Source organism: Crinia signifera, chromosome 6, assembly GCF_055691185.1.
Source record: "Crinia signifera chromosome 6, ASM5569118v1, whole genome shotgun sequence".
Lineage (NCBI taxonomy): Eukaryota > Metazoa > Chordata > Amphibia > Anura > Myobatrachidae > Crinia > Crinia signifera.
In genome coordinates, this window is record NC_139222.1 from 63,267,119 (window position 1) to 63,291,144 (window position 24,026).

The following is a 24,026-nucleotide window of genomic DNA, read 5'->3' on the forward strand; positions in this document are numbered from 1 at the left end:
ATTGCCAGTACAGACATTTGGAAGAGGTCAAACAGACACAATAGCCATCACCTAAAGACTTACCACACTGTTTAGGCCCAATTCCAACTGCTTTTGGCAGCTAAACAGTGTTGAGCCTCTTTAGTAGTTTAATTTAAGACCCCCTGCTAATATCATGTCCTGTAGGTCTTTTTACATTACCAACACATGATTTTTTTTAAGTAAGCCAATACAGTTAGGAAACTTTTTTATTAGCTTACCTGGTGATAGAAGTAGAAGAGGGCAAAAAAGTGCCTGTATCTCACCTACAGCCATACCACATTGGATAGTCCCAATCTCGTCTGATCTTGGAAGCTAAGCAGTGTTGGGCTTGGTTAGTACTTGGGTGGGAGACCACATGGGAACACCAGGTGCTGTAGGTTTTTTCACATTACAGGCAAATTGTTTTTATTCTCTAGCTATTTAAATTGGAAACTTTTTCTTTTTATTGCCAGTACAGACATTTGGAAGAGGTCAAACAGACACAATAGCCATCACCTAAAGACTTACCACACTGTTTAGGCCCAATTCCAACTGCTTCTGGCAGCTAAACAGTGTTGAGCCTCTTTAGTAGTTTAATTTAAGACCCCCTGCTAATATCATGTCCTGTAGGTCTTTTTACATTACCAACACATGATTTTTTTCAGTAAGCCAATACAGTTAGGAAACTTTTTTATTAGCTTACCTGGTGATAGAAGTAGAAGAGGGCAAAAAAGTGCCTGTATCTCACCTACAGCCATACCACATTGGATAGGCCCAATCTCGTCTGATCTTGGAAGCTAAGCAGTGTTGGGACTGGTTAGTACTTGGGTGGGAGACCACATGGGAACACCAGGTGCTGTAGGTTTTTTCACATTACAGGCAAATTGTTTTTATTCTCTAGCTATTTAAATTGGAAACTTTTTCTTTTTATTGCCAGTACAGACATTTGGAAGAGGTCAAACAGACACAATAGCCATCACCTAAAGACTTACCACACTGTTTAGGCCCAATTCCAACTGCTTTTGGCAGCTAAACAGTGTTGAGCCTGTTTAGTAGTTTAATTTAAGACCCCCTGCTAATATCATGTCCTGTAGGTCTTTTTACATTACCAACACATGATTTTTTTTAAGTAAGCCAATACAGTTAGGAAACTTTTTTATTAGCTTACCTGGTGATAGAAGTAGAAGAGGGCAAAAAAGTGCCTGTATCTCACCTACAGCCATACCACATTGGATAGGCCCAATTTCGTCTGATCTTGGAAGCTAAGCAGTGTTGGGTCTGGTTAGTACTTGGGTGGGAGACCACCTGGGAACACCAGGTGCTGTAGGTTTTTTCACATTACTGGCAAATTGTTTTTATTCTCTAGCTATTTAAATTGGAAACTTTTTCTTTTTATTGCCAGCACAGACATTTGGAAGAGGTCAAACAGACACAATAGCCATCACCTAAAGACTTACCACACTGTTTAGGCTCAATTCCAACTGCTTTTGGCAGCTAAACAGTGTTGAGCCTCTTTTGTAGTTTAATTTAAGCCCCCCTGCTAATATCATGTCCTGTAGGTCTTTTTACATTACCAACACATGATTTTTTTTAGTAAGCCAATACAGTTAGGAAACTTTTGTATTAGCTTACCTGGTGATAGAAGTAGAAGAGGGCAAAAAAGTGCCTGTATCTCACCTACAGCCATACCACATTGGATAGGCCCAATCTCGTCTGATCTTGGAAGCTAAGCAGTGTTGGGCCTGGTTAGTACTTGGGTGGGAGACCACCTGGGAACACCAGGTGCTGTAGGTTTTTTCACATTACTGGCAAATTGTTTTTATTCTCTAGCTATTTATATTGGAAACTTTTTCTTTTTATTGCCAGCACAGACATTTGGAAGAGGTCAAACAGACACAATAGCCATCACCTAAAGACTTACCACACTGTTTAGGCTCAATTCCAACTGCTTTTGGCAGCTAAACAGTGTTGAGCCTCTTTTGTAGTTTAATTTAAGACCCCCTGCTAATATCATGTCCTGTAGGTCTTTTTACATTACCAACACATGATTTTTTTCAGTAAGCCAATACAGTTAGGAAACTTTTGTATTAGCTTACCTGGTGATAGAAGTAGAAGAGGGCAAAAAAGTGCCTGTGTCTCACCTACAGCCATACCACATTGGATAGGCCCAATCTCGTCTGATCTTGGAAGCTAAGCAGTGTTGGGCCTGGTTAGTACTTGGGTGGGAGACCACATGAGAACACCAGGTGCTGTAGGTTTTTTCACATTACAGGCAAATTGTTTTTATTCTCTAGCTATTTAAATTGGAAACTTTTTCTTTTTATTGCCAGTACAGACATTTGGAAGAGGTCAAACAGACACAATAGCAATCACCTAAAGACTTACCACACTGTTTAGGCCCAATTCCAACTGCTTTTGGCAGCTAAACAGTGTTGAGCCTCTTTAGTAGTTTAATTTAAGACCCCCTGCTAATATCATGTCCTGTAGGTCTTTTTACATTACCAACACATGATTTTTTTCAGTAAGCCAATACAGTTAGGAAACTTTTTTATTAGCTTACCTGGTGATAGAAGTAGAAGAGGGCAAAAAAGTGCCTGTATTTCACCTACAGCCATACCACATTGGATAGGCCCAATCTTGTCTGATCTTGGAAGCTAAGCAGTGTTGGGCCTGGTTAGTACTTGGGTGGGAGACCACATGGGAACACCAGGTGCTGTAGGTTTTTTCACATTACAGGCAAATTGTTTTTATTCTCTAGCTATTTAAATTGGAAACTTTTTCTTTTTATTGCCAGTACAGACATTTGGAAGAGGTCAAACAGACACAATAGCCATCACCTAAAGACTTACCACACTGTTTAGGCCCAATTCCAACTGCTTTTGGCAGCTAAACAGTGTTGAGCCTCTTTAGTAGTTTAATTTAAGACCCCCTGCTAATATCATGTCCTGTAGGTCTTTTTACATTACCAACACATGATTTTTTTCAGTAAGCCAATACAGTTAGGAAACTTTTGTATTAGCTTACCTGGTGATAGAAGTAGAAGAGGGCAAAAAAGTGCCTGTATCTCACCTACAGCCATACCACATTGGATAGGCCCAATCTCGTCTGCTCTTGGAAGCTAAGCAGTGTTGGGCCTGGTTAGTACTTGGGTGGGGGAACACCAGGTGCTGTAGGTTTTTTCACATTACTGGCAAATTGTTTTTATTCTCTAGCTATTTAAATTGGAAACTTTTTCTTTTTATTGCCAGTACAGACATTTGGAAGAGGTCAAACAGACACAATAGCCATCACCTAAAGACTTACCACACTGTTTAGGCCCAATTCCAACTGCTTTTGGCAGCTAAACAGTGTTGAGCCTGTTTAGTAGTTTAATTTAAGACCCCCTGCTAATATCATGTCCTGTAGGTCTTTTTACATTACCAACACATGATTTTTTTCAGTAAGCCAATACAGTTAGGAAACTTTTTTATTAGCTTACCTGGTGATAGAAGTAGAAGAGGGCAAAAAAGTGCCTGTGTCTCACCTACATCCATACCACATTGGATAGGCCCAATCTCGTCTAATCTTGGAAGCTAAGCAGTGTTGGGCCTGGTTAGTACTTGGGTGGGAGACCACATGGGAACACCAGGTGCTGTAGGTTTTTTCACATTACAGGCAAATTGTTTTTATTCTCTAGCTATTTAAATTGGAAACTTTTTCTTTTTATTGCCAGTACAGACATTTGGAAGAGGTCAAACAGACACAATAGCAATCACCTTAAGACTTACCACACTGTTTAGGCCCAATTCCAACTGCTTTTGGCAGCTAAACAGTGTTGAGCCTCTTTAGTTGTTTAATTTAAGACCCCCTGCTAATATCATGTCCTGTAGGTCTTTTTACATTACCAACACATGATTTTTTTCAGTAAGCCAATACAGTTAGGAAACTTTTTTATTAGCTTACCTGGTGATAGAAGTAGAAGAGGGCAAAAAAGTGCCTGTATTTCACCTACAGCCATACCACATTGGATAGGCCCAATCTCGTCTGATCTTGGAAGCTAAGCAGTGTTGGGCCTGGTTAGTACTTGGGTGGGAGACCACATGGGAACACCAGGTGCTGTAGGTTTTTTCACATTACAGGCAAATTTTTTTATTCTCTAGCTATTTAAATTGGAAACTTTTTCTTTTTATTGCCAGTACAGACATTTGGAAGAGGTCAAACAGACACAATAGCCATCACCTAAAGACTTACCACACTGTTTAGGCCCAATTCCAACTGCTTTTGGCAGCTAAACAGTGTTGAGCCTCTTTAGTAGTTTAATTTAAGACCCCCTGCTAATATCATGTCCTGTAGGTCTTTTTACATTACCAACACATGATTTTTTTCAGTAAGCCAATACAGTTAGGAAACGTTTTTATTAGCTTACCTGGTGATAGAAGTAGAAGAGGGCAAAAAAGTGCCTGTGTCTCACCTACAGCCCTACCACATTGGATAGGCCCAATCTCGTCTGATCTTGGAAGCTAAGCAGTGTTGGGCCTGGTTAGTACTTGGGTGGGAGACCACATGGGAACACCAGGTGCTGTAGGTTTTTTCACATTACTGGCAAATTGTTTTTATTCTCTAGCTATTTAAATTGGAAACTTTTTCTTTTTATTGCCAGTACAGACATTTGGAAGAGGTCAAACAGACACAATAGCCATCACCTAAAGACTTACCACACTGTTTAGGCCCAATTCCAACTGCTTTTGGCAGCTAAACAGTGTTGAGCCTCTTTAGTAGTTTAATTTAAGACCCCCTGCTAATATCATGTCCTGTAGGTCTTTTTACATTACCAACACATGATTTTTTTCAGTAAGCCAATACAGTTAGGAAACTTTTGTATTAGCTTACCTGGTGATAGAAGTAGAAGAGGGCAAAAAAGTGCCTGTATCTCACCTACAGCCATACCACATTGGATAGGCCCAATCTCGTTTGATGTTGGAAGCTAAGCAGTGTTGGGCCTGGTTAGTACTTGGGTGGGAGACCACATGGGAACACCAGGTGCTGTAGGTTTTTTCACATTACTGGCAAATTGTTTTTATTCTCTAGCTATTTAAATTGGAAACTTTTTCTTTTTATTGCCAGTACAGACATTTGGAAGAGGTCAAACAGACACAATAGCCATCACCTAAAGACTTACCACACTGTTTAGGCCCAATTCCAACTGCTTTTGGCAGCTAAACAGTGTTAAGCCTGTTTAGTAGTTTAATTTAAGACCCCCTGCTAATACCATGTCCTGTAGGTCTTTTTACATTACCAACACATGATTTTTTTCAGTAAGCCAATACAGTTAGGAAACTTTTTTATTAGCTTACCTGGTGATAGAAGTAGAAGAGGGCAAAAAAGTGCCTGTATCTCACCTACAGCCATACCACATTGGATAGGTCTAATCTTGGAAGCTAAGCAGTGTTGGGCCTGGTTAGTACTTGGGTGGGAGACCACCTGGGAACACCAGGTGCTGTAGGTTTTTTTACATTACTGGCAAATTGTTTTTATTCTCTAGCTATTTAAATTGGAAACTTTTTCTTTTTATTGCCAGCACAGACATTTGGAAGAGGTAAAACAGACACAATATCCATCACCTAAAGACTTACCACACTTTTTAGGCTCAATTCCAACTGCTTTTGGCAGCTAAACAGTGTTGAGCCTCTTTTGTAGTTTCATTTAAGACCCCCTGCTAATATCATGTCCTGTAGGTCTTTTTACATTACCAACACATGATTTTTTTTAGTAAGCCAATACAGTTAGGAAACTTGGTACTCTTTACCTAGAAGGGCGCCCGTCGCGGGCATCGCGGGTACATTTATGTATGGCCGCGACGCGACCGACGCGATGCCCGCGATTTCCCATTGAAACCAATGTTAAACATGGAAATCGTGTCGGTCGCGTCGCGGCCGGCCATAAATGTACCCGCGATGCCCGCGACGCGATGCTCACGATTTCCCATAGGAATCAATGTTAAAAGCCGCGATGGACCCGATTTTACTGTTAAATGGCTCAATCCACCCGATTTGGCCATAGGAATCAATGTTAAATGGGCCACAGAGCCCATTAACCCTTAAATGTCCCCCCAAATTTTTAACGCCACCCCACGATCCACGCCAACCCGAAGCGTGGCGAGCGCAGCGAGCCCACGAGGGGCGGCGGTACGCGTCCTCCGACCTTTTCATGCCCTACTATCCACTAGGGCGTGGTGTGAGAATATAATAGTGTGGCGAGCGCAGCGAGCCACCGAGCCCGAAGCGTGGCGAGCGCAGTGAGCCCCGCGAGGGGACGCGGATACCTTCACAGTTATGCGCGTCCCCTCGCGGGCTTCACAGGTGTCCGTGGCGAGGCGGACACCTGTGAAGCCCGCGAGGGGACGCGTCTACCTGTGAAGGTATCCGCGTCCCCTCGCGGGGCTCGCTGCGCTCGCCACGCTTCGGGCTCGGTGGCTCGCTGCGCTCGCCACACTATTATATTCTCACTCCACGCCCTAGTGGATAGTAGGGCATGAAAAGGTCGGAGGACGCGTACCGCCGCCCCTCGCGGGCTCGCTGCGCTCGCCACGCTTCGGGTTCGCGTGGATCGTGGGGTGGCGTTAAAAATTGGGGGGGACATTTAAGGGTTCATTTGCCCTATTTGGCCCCAAATCGGGTCCATTGAGCCATTTAACAGTAAAATCGCGGTCAATCTGCCGTTTTAACATTGTTCCCTATGGGAAAATCGCGGTGATCGCGGTCATCGCGGGCATCGCGGCCATCCCGATTTACCCCCGATGCCCGCGATGAAAGCGATTTTTACCCCCGACGACCGCGATTTCAATCGCTGGCGCCGTTCTAGGTAAAGAGTACCGGAAACTTTTGTATTAGCTTACCTGGTGATAGAAGTAGAAGAGGGCAAAAAAGTCCCTGTATCTCACCTACAGTCATACCACATTGGATAGGCCCAATCTCGTCTGATCTTGGAAGCTAAGCAGTGTTGGGCCTGGTTAGTACTTGGAAGGGAGACCACCTGGGAACACCAGGTGCTGTAGGTTTTTTCACATTACTGGCAAATTGTTTTTATTCTCTAGCTATTTATATTGGAAACTTTTTCTTTTTATTGCCAGCACAGACATTTGGAAGAGGTCAAACAGACACAATAGCCATCACCTAAAGACTTACCACACTGTTTAGGCTCAATTCCAACTGCTTTTGGCAGCTAAACAGTGTTGAGCCTCTTTTGTAGTTTAATTTAAGACCCCCTGCTAATATCATGTCCTGTAGGTCTTTTTACATTACCAACACATGATTTTTTTCAGTAAGCCAATACAGTTAGGAAACTTTTGTATTAGCTTACCTGGTGATAGAAGTAGAAGAGGGCAAAAAAGTGCCTGTGTCTCACCTACAGCCATACCACATTGGATAGGCCCAATCTCGTCTGATCTTGGAAGCTAAGCAGTGTTGGGCCTGGTTAATACTTGGGTGGGAGACCACATGGGAACACCAGGTGCTGTAGGTTTTTTCACATTACAGGCAAATTGTTTTTATTCTCTAGCTATTTAAATTGGAAACTTTTTCTATTTATTGCCAGTACAGACATTTGGAAGAGGTCAAACAGACACAATAGCCATCACCTAAAGACTTACCACACTGTTTAGGCCCAATTCCAACTGCTTTTGGCAGCTAAACAGTGTTGAGCCTCTTTAGTAGTTTAATTTAAGACCCCCTGCTAATATCATGTCCTGTAGGTCTTTTTACATTACCAACACATGATTTTTTTCAGTAAGCCAATACAGTTAGGAAACTTTTTTATTAGCTTACCTGGTGATAGAAGTAGAAGAGGGCAAAAAAGTGCCTGTATCTCACCTACAGCCATACCACATTGGATAGGCCCAATCTCGTCTGATCTTGGAAGCTTAGCAGTGTTGGGCCTGGTTAGTACTTGGGTGGGAGACCACATGGGAACACCAGGTGCTGTAGGTTTTTTCACATTACAGGCAAATTGTTTTTATTCTCTAGCTATTTAAATTGGAAACTTTTTCTTTTTATTGCCAGTACAGACATTTGGAAGAGGTCAAACAGACACAATAGCCATCACCTAAAGACTTACCACACTGTTTAGGCCCAATTCCAACTGCTTTTGGCAGCTAAACAGTGTTGAGCCTGTTTAGTAGTTTAATTTAAGACCCCCTGCTAATATCATGTCCTGTAGGTCTTTTTACATTACCAACACATGATTTTTTTCAGTAAGCCAATACAGTTAGGAAACTTTTTTATTAGCTTACCTGGTGATAGAAGTAGAAGAGGGCAAAAAAGTGCCTGTATCTCACCTACAGCCATACCACATTGGATAGGCCCAATCTCGTCTAATCTTGGAAGCTAAGCAGTGTTGGGCCTGGTTAGTACTTGGGTGGGAGACCACCTGGGAACACCAGGTGCTGTAGTTTTTTTCACATTACTGGCAAATTGTTTTTATTCTCTAGCTATTTAAATTGGAAACTTTTTCTTTTTATTGCCAGCACAGACATTTGAAAGAGGTCAAACAGACACAATAGCCATCACCTAAAGACTTACCACACTGTTTAGGCTCAATTCCAACTGCTTTTGGCAGCTAAACAGTGTTGAGCCTCTTTTGTAGTTTCATTTAAGACCCCCTGCTAATATCATGTCCTGTAGGTCTTTTTACATTACCAACACATGATTTTTTTTTAGTAAGCCAATACAGTTAGGGAACTTTTGTATTAGCTTACCTGGTGATAGAAGTAGAAGAGGGCAAAAAAGTGCCTGTATCTCACCTACAGTCATACCACATTGGATAGGCCCAATCTCGTCTGATCTTGGAAGCTAAGCAGTGTTGGGCCTGGTTAGTACTTGGGTGGGAGACCACATGGGAACACCAGGTGCTGTAGGTTTTTTCACATTACTGGCAAATTGTTTTTTATTCTCTAGCTATTTAAATTGGAAACTTTTTCTTTTTATTGCCAGTACAGACATTTGGAAGAGGTCAAACAGACACAATAGCCATCACCTAAAGACTTACCACACTGTTTAGGCCCAATTCCAACTGCTTTTGGCAGCTAAACAGTGTTGAGCCTCTTTAGTAGTTTAATTTAAGACCCCCTGCTAATATCATGTCCTGTAGGTCTTTTTACATTACCAACACATGATTTTTTTCAGTAAGCCAATACAGTTAGGAAACTTTTTTATTAGCTTACCTGGTGATAGAAGTAGAAGAGGGCAAAAAAGTGCCAGTATCTCACCTACAGCCATACCACATTGGATAGGCCCAATCTCGTCTGATCTTGGAAGCTAAGCAGTGTTGGGCCTGGTTAGTACTTGGGTGTGAGACTACATGGGAACACCAGGTGCTGTAGGTTTTTTCACATTACAGGCAAATTGTTTTTATTCTCTAGCTATTTAGATTAGAAACTTTTTCTTTTTATTGCCAGTACAGACATTTGGAAGAGGTCAAACAGACACAATAGCCATCACCTAAAGACTTACCACACTGTTTAGGCCCAATTCCAACTGCTTTTGGCAGCTAAACAGTGTTAAGCCTGTTTAGTAGTTTAATTTAAGACCCCCTGCTAATATCATGTCCTGTAGGTCTTTTTACATTACCAACACATGATTTTTTTTAAGTAAGCCAATACAGTTAGGAAACTTTTTTATTAGCTTACCTGGTGATAGAAGTAGAAGAGGGCAAAAAAGTGCCTGTATCTCACCTACAGCCATACCACATTGGATAGGCCCAATCTCGTCTGATCTTGGAAGCTAAGCAGTGTTGGCCCTGGTTAGTACTTAGGTGGGAGACCACCTGGGAACACCAGGTGCTGTAGGTTTTTTCACATTACTGGCAAATTGTTTTTATTCTCTAGCTATTTAAATTGGAAACTTTTTCTTTTTATTGCCAGCACAGACATTTGGAAGAGGTCAAACAGACACGATAGCCATCACCTAAAGACTTACCACACTGTTTAGGCTCAATTCCAACTGCTTTTGGCAGCTAAACAGTGTTGAGCCTCTTTTGTAGTTTAATTTAAGACCCCCTGCTAATATCATGTCCTGTAGGTCTTTTTACATTACCAACACATGATTTTTTTCAGTAAGCCAATACAGTTAGGAAACTTTTGTATTAGCTTACCTGGTGATAGAAGTAGAAGAGGGCAAAAAAGTGCCTGCATCTCACCTACAGCCATACCACATTGGATAGGCCCAATCTCGTCTGATCTTGGAAGCTAAGCAGTGTTGGGCCTGGTTAGTACTTGGGTGGGAGACCACCTGGGAACACCAGGTGCTGTAGGTTTTTTCACATTACTGGCAAATTGTTTTTATTCTCTAGCTATTTATATTGGAAACTTTTTCTTTTTATTGCCAGCACAGACATTTGGAAGAGGTCAAACAGACACAATAGCCATCACCTAAAGACTTACCACACTGTTTAGGCTCAATTCCAACTGCTTTTGGCAGCTAAACAGTGTTGAGCCTGTTTAGTAGTTTAATTTAAGACCCCCTGCTAATATCATGTCCTGTAGGTCTTTTTACATTACCAACACATGATTTTTTTCAGTAAGCCAATACAGTTAGGAAACTTTTTTATTAGCTTACCAGGTGATAGAAGTAGAAGAGGGCAAAAAAGTGCCTGTATCTCACCTACAGCCATACCACATTGGATAGGCCCAATCTCGTCTGATCTTGGAAGCTAAGCAGTGTTGGGCCTGGTTAGTACTTAGGTGGGAGACCACATGGGAACACCAGGTGCTGTAGGTTTTTTCACATTACTGGCAAATTGTTTTTATTTTCTAGCTATTTATATTGGAAACTTTTTCTTTTTATTGCCAGCACAGACATTTGGAAGAGGTCAAACAGACACAATAGCCATCACCTAAAGACTTACCACATTGTTTAGGCTCAATTCCAACTGCTTTTGGCAGCTAAACAGTGTTGAGCCTCTTTTGTAGTTTAATTTAAGACCCCCTGCTAATATCATGTCCTGTAGGTCTTTTTACATTACCAACACATGATTTTTTTCAGTAAGCCAATACAGTTAGGAAACTTTTTTATTAGCTTACCTGGTGATAGAAGTAGAAGAGGGCAAAAAAGTGCCTGTATCTCACCTACAGCCATACCACATTGGATAGGCCCAATCTCGTCTGATCTTGGAAGCTAAGCAGTGTTGGGCCTGGTTAGTACTTGGGTGGGAGACCACCTGGGAACACCAGGTGCTGTAGGTTTTTTCACATTACTGGCAAATTGTTTTTATTCTCTAGCTATTTAAATTGGAAACTTTTTCTTTTTATTGCCAGCACAGACATTTGGAAGAGGTCAAACAGACACAATAGCCATCACCTAAAGACTTACCACACTGTTTAGGCTCAATTCCAACTGCTTTTGGCAGCTAAACAGTGTTGAGCCTCTTTTGTAGTTTAATTTAAGACCCCTTGCTAATATCATGTCCTGTAGGTCTTTTTACATTACCAACACATGATTTTTTTCAGTAAGCCAATACAGTTAGGAAACTTTTGTATTAGCTTACCTGGTGATAGAAGTAGAAGAGGGCAAAAAAGTGCCTTAAACTCACCTACAGCCATACCACATTGGATAGGCCCAATCTCGTCTGATCTTGGAAGCTAAGCAGTGTTGGGCCTGGTTAGTACTTGGGTGGGAGACCACATGGGAACACCAGGTGCTGTAGGTTTTTTCACATTACTGGCAAATTGTTTTTATTCTCTAGCTATTTAAATAGGAAACTTTTTCTTTTTATTGCCAGCACAGACATTTGGAAGAGGTCAAACAGACACAATAGCCATCACCTAAAGACTTACCAAACTGTTTAGGCCCAATTCCAACTGCTTTTGGCAGCTAAACAGTGTTGAGCCTCTTTAGTAGTTTAATTTAAGACCCCCTGCTAATATCATGTCCTGTAGGTCTTTTTACATTACCAACACATGATTTTTTTCAGTAAGCCAATACAGTTAGGAAACTTTTTTATTAGCTTACCTGGTGATAGAAGTAGAAGAGGGCAAAAAAGTGCCTGTATCTCACCTACAGCCATACCACATTGGATAGGCCCAATCTCGTCTGATCTTGGAAGCTAAGCAGTGTTGGGCCTGGTTAGTACTTGGGTGGGAGACCACATGGGAACACCAGGTGCTGTATGTTTTTTCACATTACAGGCAAATTGTTTTTATTCTCTAGCTATTTAAATTGGAAACTTTTTATTTTTATTGCCAGTACAGACATTTGGAAGAGGTCAAACAGACACAATAGCCATCACCTAAAGACTTACCACACTTTTTAGGCCCAATTCCAACTGCTTTTGGCAGCTAAACAGTGTTGAGCCTGTATAGTAGCTTAATTTAAGACCCCCTGCTAATATCATGTCCTGTAGGTCTTTTTACATTACCAACACATGATTTTTTTTAAGTAAGCCAATACAGTTAGGAAACTTTTTTATTAGCTTACCTGGTGATAGAAGTAGAAGAGGGCAAAAAAGTGCCTGTATCTCACCTACAGCCATACCACATTGGATAGGCCCAATCTCGTCTGATCTTGGAAGCTAAGCAGTGTTGGGCCTGGTTAGTACTTGGGTGGGAGACCACCTGGGAACACCAGGTGCTGTAGGTTTTTTCACATTACTGGCAAATTGTTTTCATTCTCTAGCTATTTAAATTGGAAACTTTTTCTTTTTATTGCCAGCACAGACATTTGGAAGAGGTCAAACAGACACAATAGCCATCACCTAAAGACTTACCACACTGTTTAGGCTCAATTCCAACTGCTTTTGGCAGCTAAACAGTGTTGAGCCTCTTTTGTAGTTTAATTTAAGACCCCCTGCTAATATCATGTCCTGTAGGTCTTTTTACACTACCAACACATGATTTTTTTCAGTAAGCCAATACAGTTAGGAAACTTTTGTATTAGCTTACCTGGTGATAGAAGTAGAAGAGGGCAAAAAAGTGCCTGTATCTCACCTACAGCCATACCACATTGGATAGGCCCAATCTCGTCTGATCTTGGAAGCTAAGCAGTGTTGGGCCTGGTTAGTACTTGGGTGGGAGACCACATGGGAACACCAGGTGCTGTAGGTTTTTTCACATTACTGGCAAATTGTTTTTATTCTCTAGCTATTTAAATTGGAAAGTTTTTCTTTTTATTGCCAGCACAGACATTTGGAAGAGGTCAATCAGACACAATAGCCATCACCTAAAGACTTACCACACTGTTTAGGCTCAATTCCAACTGCTTTTGGCAGCTAAACAGTGTTGAGCCTCTTTTGTAGTTTAATTTAAGACCCCCTGCTAATATCATGTCCTGTAGGTCTTTTTACATTACCAACACATGATTTTTTTCAGTAAGCCAATACAGTTAGGAAACTTTTGTATTAGCTTACCTGGTGATAGAAGTAGAAGAGGGCAAAAAAGTGCCTTTAACTCACCTACAGCCATACCACATTGGATAGGCCCAATCTCGTCTGATCTTGGAAGCTAAGCAGTGTTGGGCCTGGTTAGTACTTGGGTGGGAGACCACATGGGAACACCAGGTGCTGTAGGTTTTTTCACATTACTGGCAAATTGTTTTTATTCTCTAGCTATTTAAATTGGAAACTTTTTCTTTTTATTGCCAGCACAGACATTTGGAAGAGGTCAAACAGACACAATAGCCATCACCTAAAGACTTACCACACTGTTTAGGCCCAATTCCAACTGCTTTTGGCAGCTAAACAGTGTTGAGCCTCTTTAGTAGTTTAATTTAAGACCCCCTGCTAATATCATGTCCTGTAGGTCTTTTTACATTACCAACACATGATTTTTTTCAGTAAGCCAATACAGTTAGGAAACTTTTGTATTAGCTTACCTGGTGATAGAAGTAGAAGAGTGCAAAAAAGTGCCTGTATCTCACCTACAGCCATACCACATTGGATAGGCCCAATCTCGTCTGATCTTGGAAGCTAAGCAGTGTTGGGCCTGGTTAGTACTTGGGTGGGAGACCACATGGGAACACCAGGTGCTGTAGGTTTTTTCACATTACTGGCAAATTGTTTTTATTCTCTAGCTATTTAAATAGGAAACTTTTTCTTTTTATTGCCAGCACAGACATTTGGAAGAGGTCAAACAAACACAATAGCCATCACCTAAAGACTTACCACACTGTTTAGGCCCAATTCCAACTGCTTTTGGCAGCTAAACAGTGTTGAGCCTCTTTAGTAGTTTAATTTAAGACCCCCTGCTAATATCATGTCCTGTAGGTCTTTTTACATTACCAACACATGATTTTTTTCAGTAAGCCAATACAGTTAGGAAACTTTTTTATAAGCTTACCTGGTGATAGAAGTAGAAGAGGGAAAAAAAGTGCCTGGATTTCACCTACAGCCATACCACATTGGATAGGCCCAATCTCGTCTGATCTTGGAAGATAAGCAGTGTTGGGCCTGGTTAGTACTTGGGTGGGAGACCACATGGGAACACCAGGTGCTGTAGGTTTTTTCACATTACAGGCAAATTGTTTTTATTCTCTAGCTATTTAAATTGGAAACTTTTTCTTTTTATTGCCAGCACAGACATTTGGAAGAGGTCAAACAGACACAATAGCCATCACCTAAAGACTTACCACACTGTTTAGGCTCAATTACAACTGCTTTTGGCAGCTAAACAGTGTTGAGCCTCTTTTGTAGTTTAATTTAAGACCCCCTGCTAATATCATGTCCTGTAGGTCTTTTTACATTACCAACACATGATTTTTTTCAGTAAGCCAATACAGTTAGGAAACTTTTGTATTAGCTTACCTGGTGATAGAAGTAGAAGAGGGCAAAAAAGTGCCTTTAACTCACCTACAGCCATACCACATTGGATAGGCCCAATCTCGTCTGATCTTCGAAGCTAAGCAGTGTAGGGCCTGGTTAGTACTTGGGTGGGAGACCACATGGGAACACCAGGTGCTGTAGGTTTTTTCACATTACTGGCAAATTGTTTTTATTCTCTAGCTATTTATATTGGAAACTTTTTTATTTTTATTGCCAGCACAGACATTTGGAAGAGGTCAAACAGACACAATAGCCATCACCTAAAGACTTACCACACTGTTTAGGCTCAATTCCAACTGCTTTTGGCAGCTAAACAGTGTTGAGCCTCTTTTGTAGTTTAATTTAAGACCCCCTGCTAATATCATGTCCTGTAGGTCTTTTTACATTACCAACACATGATTTTTTTCAGTAAGCCAATACAGTTAGGAAACTTTTGTATTAGCTTACCTGGTGATAGAAGTAGAAGAGGGCAAAAAAGTGCCTTTAACTCACCTACAGCCATACCACATTGGATAGGCCCAATCTCGTCTGATCTTGGAAGCTAAGCAGTGTTGGGCCTGGTTAGTACTTGGGTGGGAGACCACATGGGAACACCAGGTGCTGTAGGTTTTTTTCACATTACTGGCAAATTGTTTTTATTCTCTAGCTATTTAAATTGGAAACTTTTTCTTTTTATTGCCAGCACAGACATTTGGAAGAGGTCAAACAGACACAATAGCCATCACCTAAAGACTTACCACACTGTTTAGGCCCAATTCCAACTGCTTTTGGCAGCTAAACAGTGTTGAGCCTCTTTAGTAGTTTAATTTAAGACCCCCTGCTAATATCATGTCCTGTAGGTCTTTTTACATTACCAACACATGATTTTTTTCAGTAAGCCAATACAGTTAGGAAACTTTTGTATTAGCTTACCTGGTGATAGAAGTAGAAGAGTGCAAAAAAGTGCCTGTATCTCACCTACAGCCATACCACATTGGATAGGCCCAATCTCGTCTGATCTTGGAAGCTAAGCAGTGTTGGGCCTGGTTAGTACTTGGGTGGGAGACCACATGGGAACACCAGGTGCTGTAGGTTTTTTCACATTACTGGCAAATTGTTTTTATTCTCTAGCTATTTAAATAGGAAACTTTTTCTTTTTATTGCCAGCACAGACATTTGGAAGAGGTCAAACAAACACAATAGCCATCACCTAAAGACTTACCACACTGTTTAGGCCCAATTCCAACTGCTTTTGGCAGCTAAACAGTGTTGAGCCTCTTTAGTAGTTTAATTTAAGACCCCCTGCTAATATCATGTCCTGTAGGTCTTTTTACATTACCAACACATGATTTTTTTCAGTAAGCCAATACAGTTAGGAAACTTTTTTATAAGCTTACCTGGTGATAGAAGTAGAAGAGGGAAAAAAAGTGCCTGGATTTCACCTACAGCCATACCACATTGGATAGGCCCAATCTCGTCTGATCTTGGAAGATAAGCAGTGTTGGGCCTGGTTAGTACTTGGGTGGGAGACCACATGGGAACACCAGATGCTGTAGGTTTTTTCACATTACAGGCAAATTGTTTTTATTCTCTAGCTATTTAAATTGGAAACTTTTTCTTTTTATTGCCAGCACAGACATTTGGAAGAGGTCAAACAGACACAATAGCCATCACCTAAAGACTTACCACACTGTTTAGGCTCAATTACAACTGCTTTTGGCAGCTAAACAGTGTTGAGCCTCTTTTGTAGTTTAATTTAAGACCCCCTGCTAATATCATGTCCTGTAGGTCTTTTTACATTACCAACACATGATTTTTTTCAGTAAGCCAATACAGTTAGGAAACTTTTGTATTAGCTTACCTGGTGATAGAAGTAGAAGAGGGCAAAAAAGTGCCTTTAACTCACCTACAGCCATACCACATTGGATAGGCCCAATCTCGTCTGATCTTCGAAGCTAAGCAGTGTAGGGCCTGGTTAGTACTTGGGTGGGAGACCACATGGGAACACCAGGTGCTGTAGGTTTTTTCACATTACTGGCAAATTGTTTTTATTCTCTAGCTATTTATATTGGAAACTTTTTTATTTTTATTGCCAGCACAGACATTTGGAAGAGGTCAAACAGACACAATAGCCATCACCTAAAGACTTACCACACTGTTTAGGCTCAATTCCAACTGCTTTTGGCAGCTAAACAGTGTTGAGCCTCTTTTGTAGTTTAATTTAAGACCCCCTGCTAATATCATGTCCTGTAGGTCTTTTTACATTACCAACACATGATTTTTTTCAGTAAGCCAATACAGTTAGGAAACTTTTGTATTAGCTTACCTGGTGATAGAAGTAGAAGAGGGCAAAAAAGTGGCTTTAACTCACCTACAGCCATACTACATTGGATAGGCCCAATCTCGTCTGATCTTGGAAGCTAAGCAGTGTTGGGCCTGGTTAGTACTTGGGTGGGAGACCACATGGGAACACCAGGTGCTGTAGGTTTTTTCACATTACTGGCAAATTGTTTTTTATTCTCTAGCTATTTAAATTGGAAACTTTTTCTTTTTATTGCCAGTACAGACATTTGGAAGAGGTCAAACAGACACAATAGCCATCACCTAAAGACTTACCACACTGTTTAGGCTCAATTCCAACTGCTTTTGGCAGCTAAACAGTGTTGAGCCTCTTTTGTAGTTTAATTTAAGACCCCCTGCTAATATCATGTCCTGTAGGTCTTTTTACATTACCAACACATGATTTTTTTCAGTAAGCCAATACAGTTAGGAAACTTTTGTATTAGCTTACCTGGTGATAGAAGTAGAAGAGGGCAAAAAAGTGCCTGTATCTCACCTACAGTCATACCACATTGGATAGGCCCAATCTCGTCTGTTCTTGGAAGCTAAGCAGTGTTGGGCCTGGTTAGTACTTGGGTGGGAGACCACATGGGAACACCAGGTGCTGTAGGTTTTTTCACATTACTGGCAAATTGTTTTTTATTCTCTAGCTATTTAAATTGGAAACTTTTTCTTTTTATTGCCAGTACAGACATTTGGAAGAGGTCAAACAGACACAATAGCCATCACCTAAAGACTTACCACACTGTTTAGGCCCAATTCCAACTGCTTTTGGCAGCTAAACAGTGTTGAGCCTCTTTAGTAGTTTAATTTAAGACCCCCTGCTAATATCATGTCCTGTAGGTCTTTTTACATTACCAACACATGATTTTTTTCAGTAAGCCAATACAGTTAGGAAACTTTTTTATTAGCTTACCTGGTGATAGAAGTAGAAGAGGGCAAAAAAGTGCCTGTATCTCACCTACAGCCATACCACATTGGATAGGCCCAATCTCGTCTGATCTTGGAAGCTAAGCAGTGTTGGCCCTGGTTAGTACTTAGGTGGGAGACCACCTGGGAACACCAGGTGCTGTAGGTTTTTTCACATTACTGGCAAATTTTTTTTATTCTCTAGCTATTTAAATTGGAAACTTTTTTTTTTTATTGCCAGCACAGACATTTGGAAGAGGTCAAACAGACACAATAGCCATCACCTAAAGACTTACCACACTGTTTAGGCTCAATTCCAACTGCTTTTGGCAGCTAAACAGTGTTGAGCCTGTTTAGTAGTTTAATTTAAGACCCCCTGCTAATATCATGTCCTGTAGGTCTTTTTACATTACCAACACATGATTTTTTTCAGTAAGCCAATACAGTTAGGAAACTTTTTTATTAGCTTACCAGGTGATAGAAGTAGAAGAGGGCAAAAAAGTGCCTGTATCTCACCTACAGCCATACCACATTGGGTAGGCCCAATGTCATCTGATCTTGGAAGCTAAGCAGTGTTGGGCCTGGTTAGTGCTTAGGTGGGAGACCACATGGGAACACCAGGTGCTGTAGGTTTTTTCACATTACTGGCAAATTGTTTTTATTCTCTAGCTATTTAAATTGGAAACTTTTTTCTTTTTATTGCCAGTACAGACATTTGGAAGAGGTCAAACAGACACAATAGCCATCACCTAAAGACTTACCACACTGTTTAGGCTCAATTCCAACTGCTTTTGGCAGCTAAACAGTGTTGAGCCTCTTTTGTAGTTTAATTTAAGACCCCCTGCTAATATCATGTCCTGTAGGTCTTTTTACATTACCAACACATGATTTTTTTCAGTAAGCCAATACAGTTAGGAAACTTTTTTATTAGCTTACCAGGTGATAGAAGTAGAAGAGGGCAAAAAAGTGCCTGCATCTCACCTACAGCCATACCACATTGGATAGGCCCAATCTCGTCTAATCTTGGAAGCTAAGCAGTGTTGGGCCTGGTTAGTACTTAGGTGGGAGACCACATGTGAACACCAGGTGCTGTAGCTTTTTTCACATTACTGGCAAATTGTTTTTTATTCTCTAGCTATTTAAATTGGAAACTTTTTCTTTTTATTGCCAGCACAGACATTTGGAAGAGGTCAAACAGACACAATAGCCATCACCTAAAGACTTACCACATTGTTTAGGCTCAATTCCAACTGCTTTTGGCAGCTAAACAGTGTTGAGCCTCTTTTGTAGTTTAATTTAAGACCCCCTGCTAATATCATGTCCTGTAGGTCTTTTTACATTACCAACACATGATTTTTTTCATTAAGCCAATACAGTTAGGAAACTTTTGTATTAGTTTACCTGGTGATAGAAGTAGAAGAGGGCAAAAAAGTGCGTGCATCTCACCTACAGCCATACCAAGTTGGATAGGCCCAATCTCGTCTGATCTTGGAAGCTAAGCAGTGTTGGGCCTGGTTAGTACTTGGGTGGGAGACCACATGGGAACACCAGGTGCTGTAGTTTTTTTCACATTACTGGCAAATTGTTTTTATTCTCTAGCTATTTAAATTGGAAACTTTTTCTTTTTATTGCCAGTACAGACATTTGGAAGAGGTCAAACAGACACAATAGCCATCACCTAAAGACTTACCACACTGTTTAGGCCCAATTCCAACTGCTTTTGGCAGCTAAACAGTGTTGAGCCTCTTTAGTAGTTTAATTTAAGACCCCCTGCTAATATCATGTCCTGTAGGTCTTTTTACATTACCAACACATGATTTTTTTCAGTAAGTCAATACAGTTAGGAAACTTTTTTATTAGCTTACCTGGTGATAGAAGTAGAAGAGGGCAAAAAAGTGCCTGTATCTCACCTACAGCCATACCACATTGGATAGGCCCAATCTCGTCTGATCTTGGAAGCTAAGCAGTGTTGGGCCTGGTTAGTACTTGGGTGGGAGACCACATGTGAACACCAGGTGCTGTAGGTTTTTTCACATTACAGGAAAATTGTTTTTATTCTCTAGCTATTTAAATTGGAAACTTTTTCTTTTTATTGCCAGTACAGACATTTGGAAGAGGTCAAACAGACACAATAGCCATCACCTAAAGACTTACCACACTGTTTAGGCCCAATTCCAACTGCTTTTGGCAGCTAAACAGTGTTGAGCCTGTTTAGTAGTTTAATTTAAGACCCCCTGCTAATATCATGTCCTGTAGGTCTTTTTACATTACCAACACATGATTTTTTTTAAGTAAGCCAATACAGTTAGGAAACTTTTTTATTAGCTTACCTGGTGATAGAAGTAGAAGAGGGCAAAAAAGTGCCTGTATCTCACCTACAACCATACCACATTGGATAGGCCCAATCTCGTCTGATCTTGGAAGCTAAGCAGTGTTGGCTCTGGTTAGTACTTGGGTGGGAGACCACCTGGGAACACCAGGTGCTCAAGGTTTTTTCACATTACTGGCAAATTGTTTTTATTCTCTAGCTATTTAAATTGGAAACTTTTTCTTTTCATTGCCAGCACAGACATTTGAAAGAGGTCAAACAGACACAATAGCCATCACCTAAAGACTTACCACACTGTTTAGGCTCAATTCCAACTGCTTTTGGCAGCTAAACAGTGTTGAGCCTCTTTTGTAGTTTAATTTAAGACCCCTTGCTAATACCATGTCCTGTAGGTCTTTTTACATTACCAACACATGATTTTTTTCAGTAAGCCAATACAGTTAGGAAACGTTTGTATTAGCTTACCTGGTGATAGAAGTAGAAGAGGGCAAAAAAGTGCCTGTATCTCACCTACAGCCATACCACATTGGATAGGCCCAATCTCGTCTGATCTTGGAAGCTAAGCAGTGTTGAGCCTGGTTAGTACTTGGGTGGGAGACCACCTGGGAACACCAGGTGCTGTAGGTTTTTTCACATTACAGGCAAATTGTTTTTATTCTCTAGCTATTTAAATTGGAAACTTTTTCTTTTTATTGCCAGTACAGACATTTGGAAGAGGTCAAACAGACACAATAGCCATCACCTAAAGACTTACCAAACTGTTTAGGCCCAATTCCAACTGCTTTTGGCAGCTAAACAGTGTTAACCCTCTTTAGTAGTTTAATTTAAGACCCCCTGCTAATATCATGTCCTGTAGGTCTTTTTACATTACCAACACATGATTTTTTTCAGTAAGCCAATACAGTTAGGAAACTTTTTTATTAGCTTACCTGGTGATAGAAGTAGAAGAGGGCAAAAAAGTGCCTGAATCTCACCTACAGCCATACCACATTGGATAGGCCCAATCTCATCTGATCTTGGAAGCTAAGCAGTGTTGGGCCTGGTTAGTACTTGGGTGGGAGACCACATGGGAACACCAGGTGCTGTAGGTTTTTTCACATTACAGGCAAATTGTTTTTATTCTCTAGCTATTTAAATTGGAAACTTTTTCTTTTTATTGCCAGTACAGACATTTGGAAGAGGTCAAACAGACACAATAGCCATCACCTAAAGACTTACCACACTGTTTAGGCCCAATTCCAACTGCTTTTGGCAGCTAAACAGTGTTGAGCCTCTTTAGTAGTTTAATTTAAGACCCCCTGCTAATATTATGTCCTGTAGGTCTTTTTACATTACCAACACATGATTTTTTTCAGTAAGCCAATACAGTTAGGAAACTTTTGTATTAGCTTACCTGGTGATAGAAGTAGAAGAGGGCAAAAAAGTGCCTTTAACTCACCTACAGCCATACCACATTGGATAGGCCTGATCTTGGAAGCTAAGCAGTGTTGGGCCTGGTTAGTACTTGGGTGGGAGACCACATGGGAACACCAGGTGCTGTAGTATTTTTCACATTACTGGCAAATTGTTTTTATTCTCTAGCTATTTAAATTGGAAACTTTTTCTTTTTATTGCCGGCACAGACATTTGGAAGAGGTCAAACAGACACAATAGCCATCACCTAAAGACTTACCAAACTGTTTAGGCCCAATTCCAACTGCTTTTGGCAGCTAAACAGTGTTGAGCCTCTTTAGTAGTTTAATTTAAGACCCCCTGCTAATATCATATCCTGTAGGTCTTTTTACATTACCAACACATGATTTTTTTCAGTAAGCAAATACAGTTAGGAAACTTTTGTATTAGCTTACCTGGTGATAGAAGTAGAAGAGGGCAAAAAAGTGCCTGTATCTCACCTACAGCCATACCACATTGGATAGGCCCAATCTCGTCTGATCTTGGAAGCTAAGCAGTGTTGGGCCTGGTTAGTACTTGGGTGGGAGACCACCTGGGAACACAAGGTGCTGTAGGTTTTTTCACATTACTGGCAAATTGTTTTTATTCTCTAGCTATTTAAATTGGAAACTTTTTCTTTTTATTGCCAGCACAGACATTTGGAAGAGGTCAAACAGACACAATAGCCATCACCTAAAGACTTACCAAACTGTTTAGGCCCAATTCCAACTGCTTTTGGCAGCTAAACAGTGTTGAGCCTCTTTAGTAGTTTAATTTAAGACCCCCTGCTAATATCATGTCCTGTAGGTCTTTTTACATTACCAACACATGATTTTTTTCAGTAAGCCAATACAGTTAGGAAACTTTTTTATTAGCTTACCTGGTGATAGAAGTAGAAGAGGGCAAAAAAGTGACTGTATCTCACCTACAGCCATACCACATTGGATAGGCCCAATCTCGTCTGATCTTGGAAGCTAAGCAGGGTTGGGCCTGGTTAGTACTTGGGTGGGAGACCACCTGGGAACACCAGGTGCTGTAGGTTTTTTCACATTACAGGCAAATTGTTTTTATTCTCTAGCTATTTAAATTGGAAACTTTTTCTTTTTATTGCCAGCACAGACATTTGGAAGAGGTCAAACAGACACAATAGCCATCACCTAAAGACTTACCACACTGTTTAGGCCCAATTCCAACTGCTTTTGGCAGCTAAACAGTGTTGAGCCTCTTTAGTAGTTTAATTTAAGACCCCCTGCTAATATCATGTCCTGTAGGTCTTTTTACATTACCAACACATGATTTTTTTCAGTAAGCCAATACAGTTAGGAAACTTTTGTATTAGCTTACCTGGTGATAGAAGTAGAAGAGTGCAAAAAAGTGCCTGTATCTCACCTACAGCCATACCACATTGGATAGGCCCAATCTCGTCTGATCTTGGAAGCTAAGCAGTGTTGGTCCTGGTTAGTACTTGGGTGGGAGACCACATGGGAACACCAGGTGCTGTAGGTTTTTTCACATTACTGGCAAATTGTTTTTATTCTCTAGCTATTTAAATAGGAAACTTTTTCTTTTTATTGCCAGCACAGACATTTGGAAGAGGTCAAACAAACACAATAGCCATCACCTAAAGACTTACCACACTGTTTAGGCCCAATTCCAACTGCTTTTGGCAGCTAAACAGTGTTGAGCCTCTTTAGTAGTTTAATTTAAGACCACCTGCTAATATCATGTCCTGTAGGTCTTTTTACATTACCAACACATGATTTTTTTCAGTAAGCCAATACAGTTAGGAAACTTTTTTATAAGCTTACCTGGTGATAGAAGTAGAAGAGGGAAAAAAAGTGCCTGTATTTCACCTACAGCCATACCACATTGGATAGGCCCAATCTCGTCTGATCTTGGAAGCTAAGCAGTGTTGGGCCTGGTTAGTACTTGGGTGGGAGACCAGATGGGAACACCAGGTGCTGTATGTTTTTTCACATTACAGGCAAATTGTTTTTATTCTCTAGCTATTTAAATTGGAAACTTTTTATTTTTATTGCCAGTACAGACATTTGGAAGAGGTCAAACAGTCACAATAGCCATCACCTAAAGACTTACCACACTGTTTAGGCCCAATTCCAACTGCTTTTGGCAGCTAAACAGTGTTGAGCCTGTTTAGTAGCTTAATTTAAGACCCCCTGCTAATATCATGTCCTGTAGGTCTTTTTACATTACCAACACATGATTTTTTTTAAGTAAGCCAATACAGTTAGGA

At 40.7% G+C, this 24,026-nt stretch overlaps 41 non-coding genes and 8 pseudogenes across 41 annotated transcripts; all 49 read left to right on the plus strand.

Moving 5' to 3' along the window:
• Positions 1-282: 282 nt before the first annotated feature.
• Positions 283-401, plus strand: LOC146014873 (5S ribosomal RNA). Its single transcript, XR_014447814.1, has one exon. It is a non-coding gene; the product is annotated as a 5S ribosomal RNA (ribosomal RNA).
• Positions 402-746: 345 nt separating this feature from the next.
• LOC146016862 (5S ribosomal RNA) lies at positions 747-865 on the plus strand. Its single transcript, XR_014449744.1, has one exon. It is a non-coding gene; the product is annotated as a 5S ribosomal RNA (ribosomal RNA).
• Positions 866-1,211: 346 nt separating this feature from the next.
• LOC146016663 (5S ribosomal RNA) lies at positions 1,212-1,330 on the plus strand. Its single transcript, XR_014449546.1, has one exon. It is a non-coding gene; the product is annotated as a 5S ribosomal RNA (ribosomal RNA).
• A 345-nt stretch (positions 1,331-1,675) lies between these two features.
• On the plus strand, positions 1,676-1,794 carry LOC146016155 (5S ribosomal RNA). Its single transcript, XR_014449053.1, has one exon. It is a non-coding gene; the product is annotated as a 5S ribosomal RNA (ribosomal RNA).
• A 345-nt stretch (positions 1,795-2,139) lies between these two features.
• On the plus strand, positions 2,140-2,258 carry LOC146014049 (5S ribosomal RNA). The gene has a single exon (XR_014447008.1). It is a non-coding gene; the product is annotated as a 5S ribosomal RNA (ribosomal RNA).
• Positions 2,259-2,603: 345 nt separating this feature from the next.
• On the plus strand, positions 2,604-2,722 carry LOC146015920 (5S ribosomal RNA). Its single transcript, XR_014448827.1, has one exon. It is a non-coding gene; the product is annotated as a 5S ribosomal RNA (ribosomal RNA).
• Positions 2,723-3,067: 345 nt separating this feature from the next.
• Positions 3,068-3,176, plus strand: LOC146011621 (5S ribosomal RNA; annotated as a pseudogene).
• A 345-nt stretch (positions 3,177-3,521) lies between these two features.
• LOC146010650 (5S ribosomal RNA) lies at positions 3,522-3,640 on the plus strand (annotated as a pseudogene).
• Positions 3,641-3,985: 345 nt separating this feature from the next.
• On the plus strand, positions 3,986-4,104 carry LOC146013639 (5S ribosomal RNA). Its single transcript, XR_014446611.1, has one exon. It is a non-coding gene; the product is annotated as a 5S ribosomal RNA (ribosomal RNA).
• Positions 4,105-4,448: 344 nt separating this feature from the next.
• Positions 4,449-4,567, plus strand: LOC146015478 (5S ribosomal RNA). Its single transcript, XR_014448399.1, has one exon. It is a non-coding gene; the product is annotated as a 5S ribosomal RNA (ribosomal RNA).
• Positions 4,568-4,912: 345 nt separating this feature from the next.
• Positions 4,913-5,031, plus strand: LOC146017023 (5S ribosomal RNA). The gene has a single exon (XR_014449899.1). It is a non-coding gene; the product is annotated as a 5S ribosomal RNA (ribosomal RNA).
• A 345-nt stretch (positions 5,032-5,376) lies between these two features.
• Positions 5,377-5,485, plus strand: LOC146011522 (5S ribosomal RNA; annotated as a pseudogene).
• A 1,432-nt stretch (positions 5,486-6,917) lies between these two features.
• LOC146015115 (5S ribosomal RNA) lies at positions 6,918-7,036 on the plus strand. Its single transcript, XR_014448046.1, has one exon. It is a non-coding gene; the product is annotated as a 5S ribosomal RNA (ribosomal RNA).
• Positions 7,037-7,381: 345 nt separating this feature from the next.
• Positions 7,382-7,500, plus strand: LOC146015849 (5S ribosomal RNA). Its single transcript, XR_014448757.1, has one exon. It is a non-coding gene; the product is annotated as a 5S ribosomal RNA (ribosomal RNA).
• Positions 7,501-7,845: 345 nt separating this feature from the next.
• On the plus strand, positions 7,846-7,964 carry LOC146016508 (5S ribosomal RNA). Its single transcript, XR_014449399.1, has one exon. It is a non-coding gene; the product is annotated as a 5S ribosomal RNA (ribosomal RNA).
• A 345-nt stretch (positions 7,965-8,309) lies between these two features.
• On the plus strand, positions 8,310-8,428 carry LOC146017211 (5S ribosomal RNA). The gene has a single exon (XR_014450082.1). It is a non-coding gene; the product is annotated as a 5S ribosomal RNA (ribosomal RNA).
• Positions 8,429-8,774: 346 nt separating this feature from the next.
• Positions 8,775-8,893, plus strand: LOC146014144 (5S ribosomal RNA). Its single transcript, XR_014447098.1, has one exon. It is a non-coding gene; the product is annotated as a 5S ribosomal RNA (ribosomal RNA).
• Positions 8,894-9,239: 346 nt separating this feature from the next.
• On the plus strand, positions 9,240-9,358 carry LOC146010545 (5S ribosomal RNA; annotated as a pseudogene).
• Positions 9,359-9,704: 346 nt separating this feature from the next.
• LOC146016531 (5S ribosomal RNA) lies at positions 9,705-9,823 on the plus strand. Its single transcript, XR_014449420.1, has one exon. It is a non-coding gene; the product is annotated as a 5S ribosomal RNA (ribosomal RNA).
• Positions 9,824-10,168: 345 nt separating this feature from the next.
• On the plus strand, positions 10,169-10,287 carry LOC146016167 (5S ribosomal RNA). Its single transcript, XR_014449064.1, has one exon. It is a non-coding gene; the product is annotated as a 5S ribosomal RNA (ribosomal RNA).
• Positions 10,288-10,632: 345 nt separating this feature from the next.
• Positions 10,633-10,751, plus strand: LOC146014173 (5S ribosomal RNA). The gene has a single exon (XR_014447126.1). It is a non-coding gene; the product is annotated as a 5S ribosomal RNA (ribosomal RNA).
• A 345-nt stretch (positions 10,752-11,096) lies between these two features.
• Positions 11,097-11,215, plus strand: LOC146016178 (5S ribosomal RNA). Its single transcript, XR_014449075.1, has one exon. It is a non-coding gene; the product is annotated as a 5S ribosomal RNA (ribosomal RNA).
• Positions 11,216-11,560: 345 nt separating this feature from the next.
• LOC146013640 (5S ribosomal RNA) lies at positions 11,561-11,679 on the plus strand. Its single transcript, XR_014446612.1, has one exon. It is a non-coding gene; the product is annotated as a 5S ribosomal RNA (ribosomal RNA).
• A 345-nt stretch (positions 11,680-12,024) lies between these two features.
• Positions 12,025-12,143, plus strand: LOC146015316 (5S ribosomal RNA). The gene has a single exon (XR_014448241.1). It is a non-coding gene; the product is annotated as a 5S ribosomal RNA (ribosomal RNA).
• A 346-nt stretch (positions 12,144-12,489) lies between these two features.
• On the plus strand, positions 12,490-12,608 carry LOC146016189 (5S ribosomal RNA). The gene has a single exon (XR_014449086.1). It is a non-coding gene; the product is annotated as a 5S ribosomal RNA (ribosomal RNA).
• Positions 12,609-12,953: 345 nt separating this feature from the next.
• On the plus strand, positions 12,954-13,072 carry LOC146013641 (5S ribosomal RNA). The gene has a single exon (XR_014446613.1). It is a non-coding gene; the product is annotated as a 5S ribosomal RNA (ribosomal RNA).
• A 345-nt stretch (positions 13,073-13,417) lies between these two features.
• Positions 13,418-13,536, plus strand: LOC146013642 (5S ribosomal RNA). The gene has a single exon (XR_014446614.1). It is a non-coding gene; the product is annotated as a 5S ribosomal RNA (ribosomal RNA).
• A 345-nt stretch (positions 13,537-13,881) lies between these two features.
• LOC146013643 (5S ribosomal RNA) lies at positions 13,882-14,000 on the plus strand. The gene has a single exon (XR_014446615.1). It is a non-coding gene; the product is annotated as a 5S ribosomal RNA (ribosomal RNA).
• A 345-nt stretch (positions 14,001-14,345) lies between these two features.
• On the plus strand, positions 14,346-14,464 carry LOC146014084 (5S ribosomal RNA). Its single transcript, XR_014447041.1, has one exon. It is a non-coding gene; the product is annotated as a 5S ribosomal RNA (ribosomal RNA).
• Positions 14,465-14,809: 345 nt separating this feature from the next.
• On the plus strand, positions 14,810-14,928 carry LOC146016732 (5S ribosomal RNA). Its single transcript, XR_014449613.1, has one exon. It is a non-coding gene; the product is annotated as a 5S ribosomal RNA (ribosomal RNA).
• A 346-nt stretch (positions 14,929-15,274) lies between these two features.
• Positions 15,275-15,393, plus strand: LOC146013644 (5S ribosomal RNA). The gene has a single exon (XR_014446616.1). It is a non-coding gene; the product is annotated as a 5S ribosomal RNA (ribosomal RNA).
• Positions 15,394-15,739: 346 nt separating this feature from the next.
• On the plus strand, positions 15,740-15,858 carry LOC146013645 (5S ribosomal RNA). The gene has a single exon (XR_014446617.1). It is a non-coding gene; the product is annotated as a 5S ribosomal RNA (ribosomal RNA).
• Positions 15,859-16,203: 345 nt separating this feature from the next.
• LOC146016843 (5S ribosomal RNA) lies at positions 16,204-16,322 on the plus strand. The gene has a single exon (XR_014449726.1). It is a non-coding gene; the product is annotated as a 5S ribosomal RNA (ribosomal RNA).
• Positions 16,323-16,667: 345 nt separating this feature from the next.
• Positions 16,668-16,786, plus strand: LOC146016734 (5S ribosomal RNA). Its single transcript, XR_014449615.1, has one exon. It is a non-coding gene; the product is annotated as a 5S ribosomal RNA (ribosomal RNA).
• A 346-nt stretch (positions 16,787-17,132) lies between these two features.
• LOC146015006 (5S ribosomal RNA) lies at positions 17,133-17,251 on the plus strand. Its single transcript, XR_014447941.1, has one exon. It is a non-coding gene; the product is annotated as a 5S ribosomal RNA (ribosomal RNA).
• A 346-nt stretch (positions 17,252-17,597) lies between these two features.
• Positions 17,598-17,716, plus strand: LOC146016319 (5S ribosomal RNA). Its single transcript, XR_014449215.1, has one exon. It is a non-coding gene; the product is annotated as a 5S ribosomal RNA (ribosomal RNA).
• Positions 17,717-18,062: 346 nt separating this feature from the next.
• On the plus strand, positions 18,063-18,181 carry LOC146016532 (5S ribosomal RNA). Its single transcript, XR_014449421.1, has one exon. It is a non-coding gene; the product is annotated as a 5S ribosomal RNA (ribosomal RNA).
• A 345-nt stretch (positions 18,182-18,526) lies between these two features.
• On the plus strand, positions 18,527-18,645 carry LOC146011294 (5S ribosomal RNA; annotated as a pseudogene).
• A 346-nt stretch (positions 18,646-18,991) lies between these two features.
• On the plus strand, positions 18,992-19,110 carry LOC146011188 (5S ribosomal RNA; annotated as a pseudogene).
• Positions 19,111-19,456: 346 nt separating this feature from the next.
• Positions 19,457-19,575, plus strand: LOC146010273 (5S ribosomal RNA). The gene has a single exon (XR_014444788.1). It is a non-coding gene; the product is annotated as a 5S ribosomal RNA (ribosomal RNA).
• A 345-nt stretch (positions 19,576-19,920) lies between these two features.
• LOC146014776 (5S ribosomal RNA) lies at positions 19,921-20,039 on the plus strand. Its single transcript, XR_014447720.1, has one exon. It is a non-coding gene; the product is annotated as a 5S ribosomal RNA (ribosomal RNA).
• Positions 20,040-20,385: 346 nt separating this feature from the next.
• On the plus strand, positions 20,386-20,504 carry LOC146011527 (5S ribosomal RNA; annotated as a pseudogene).
• A 345-nt stretch (positions 20,505-20,849) lies between these two features.
• Positions 20,850-20,968, plus strand: LOC146016008 (5S ribosomal RNA). The gene has a single exon (XR_014448911.1). It is a non-coding gene; the product is annotated as a 5S ribosomal RNA (ribosomal RNA).
• Positions 20,969-21,313: 345 nt separating this feature from the next.
• LOC146012936 (5S ribosomal RNA) lies at positions 21,314-21,432 on the plus strand. The gene has a single exon (XR_014445928.1). It is a non-coding gene; the product is annotated as a 5S ribosomal RNA (ribosomal RNA).
• A 345-nt stretch (positions 21,433-21,777) lies between these two features.
• LOC146011635 (5S ribosomal RNA) lies at positions 21,778-21,886 on the plus strand (annotated as a pseudogene).
• A 345-nt stretch (positions 21,887-22,231) lies between these two features.
• On the plus strand, positions 22,232-22,350 carry LOC146016571 (5S ribosomal RNA). Its single transcript, XR_014449459.1, has one exon. It is a non-coding gene; the product is annotated as a 5S ribosomal RNA (ribosomal RNA).
• A 345-nt stretch (positions 22,351-22,695) lies between these two features.
• Positions 22,696-22,814, plus strand: LOC146014880 (5S ribosomal RNA). The gene has a single exon (XR_014447821.1). It is a non-coding gene; the product is annotated as a 5S ribosomal RNA (ribosomal RNA).
• Positions 22,815-23,159: 345 nt separating this feature from the next.
• LOC146015779 (5S ribosomal RNA) lies at positions 23,160-23,278 on the plus strand. The gene has a single exon (XR_014448689.1). It is a non-coding gene; the product is annotated as a 5S ribosomal RNA (ribosomal RNA).
• A 345-nt stretch (positions 23,279-23,623) lies between these two features.
• Positions 23,624-23,742, plus strand: LOC146016812 (5S ribosomal RNA). The gene has a single exon (XR_014449690.1). It is a non-coding gene; the product is annotated as a 5S ribosomal RNA (ribosomal RNA).
• Positions 23,743-24,026: the final 284 nt, after the last annotated feature.